Source organism: Elephantulus edwardii, unplaced genomic scaffold (assembly GCF_000299155.1).
Source record: "Elephantulus edwardii isolate Elephantulus edwardi_28Jun2011 unplaced genomic scaffold, EleEdw1.0 scaffold00018, whole genome shotgun sequence".
In the NCBI taxonomy this organism is placed as follows: domain Eukaryota; kingdom Metazoa; phylum Chordata; class Mammalia; order Macroscelidea; family Macroscelididae; genus Elephantulus; species Elephantulus edwardii.
In genome coordinates this window covers 6,901,862-6,902,952 of record NW_006399768.1, presented here as the reverse complement: position 1 = coordinate 6,902,952, position 1,091 = coordinate 6,901,862, and the positions used below count along the sequence as shown (strand labels likewise).

The 1,091-nt window shown below is 41.8% G+C and overlaps 1 pseudogene; it reads right to left on the bottom strand.

The window, feature by feature from the left end:
* Nucleotides 1-366: 366 nt before the first annotated feature.
* Nucleotides 367-827, bottom strand: LOC102846456 (annotated as a pseudogene).
* Between the last annotated feature and the right edge of the window lie 264 nt (nucleotides 828-1,091).

Below are 1,091 nucleotides of genomic sequence, written 5' to 3'. Positions count from 1 at the left end.
TTGATTTCCCAACTCCATCTCCTTGCATATTTCATTATAATACTTTGCTTTGTCTTCTTGTGTTGACTTTTGAAATCTACTGTTTACTTCATTAAGTGCTTGATTTCTTCCCTTTGTATTGGCTTCTTAGCATTATAGTGCAAAATGCAGAGTCTCTTCTGACATCCATCATTGTCTTTTCTTTCTCTTCTGTCTTTACAGTGACTTTTTTTTAACCATACAACCAAGTCTTTTATTACACATCCGTTTTTCAAATTATTTCCTTAATCTCTCTGTTCACAGGCATTAGTAAGTGTACTGCTTAACATATTCAAACTTAAAAATCTGATAGTTGTTTAAAGAAGGGGAAATATTCCTAAAGCAAAATTAACCAGGCGGCCAATGCATCTGCCGGCTTCCAAGAACATGGAGATGAACATGAGAAACATACTGTCCCCCATCTGAACCTTCATTCACCACCATTCAATATCCCTTTTGCAGGCCTAGATCAGCAGCACATTTCTTGCCAACAATTATGAGATGTCTGAGAAGACTTTCATCATCATCTTCTGCTACAGAAATCTGGGTTATAGATTTCTTAGGTATCACAAAAAATGTATTGGTGCTTGAGGTGAAATGTCATGAAAAGCGAGGCACCGCTCATCCTCAAAAATGATTTTGACTGGGACTTCTTTCCGGATTATCTTCCGGAAGATTGTATCGCCAGCAGGCCTGGCGGTCTGAGCCTTGGCGATCTCATCTTGGTCTCCCTCCTGCGCCACAACTCCAGGAGAAGCACAGGAGGAGGAAGGAGCAGGAGAGTCTGAAGGCCCAGTGACTTTTTGCATTCTTCATGGGTGACATTCTTGATATCCTTTCACGGTTCTTCTGGCCTTTGCTCATTAGTGCTTAAGGCTGTTCTTGAAATGGACTACCTATACTGTGAACTGCCAGGAGAAGAAATAGGTCTGTTCTGGAGAGGGTGAAAGCAGGCTTTTCCCTGGAGATGAGGATTTTGAAGCTCTATCTCACATACTTTGGGCATGTGGCTAGGAGGGATCAGTCATTGCAGATGGAATTGGAAGGGTGGAGGGGAAGTGTAGGAGAAGAAG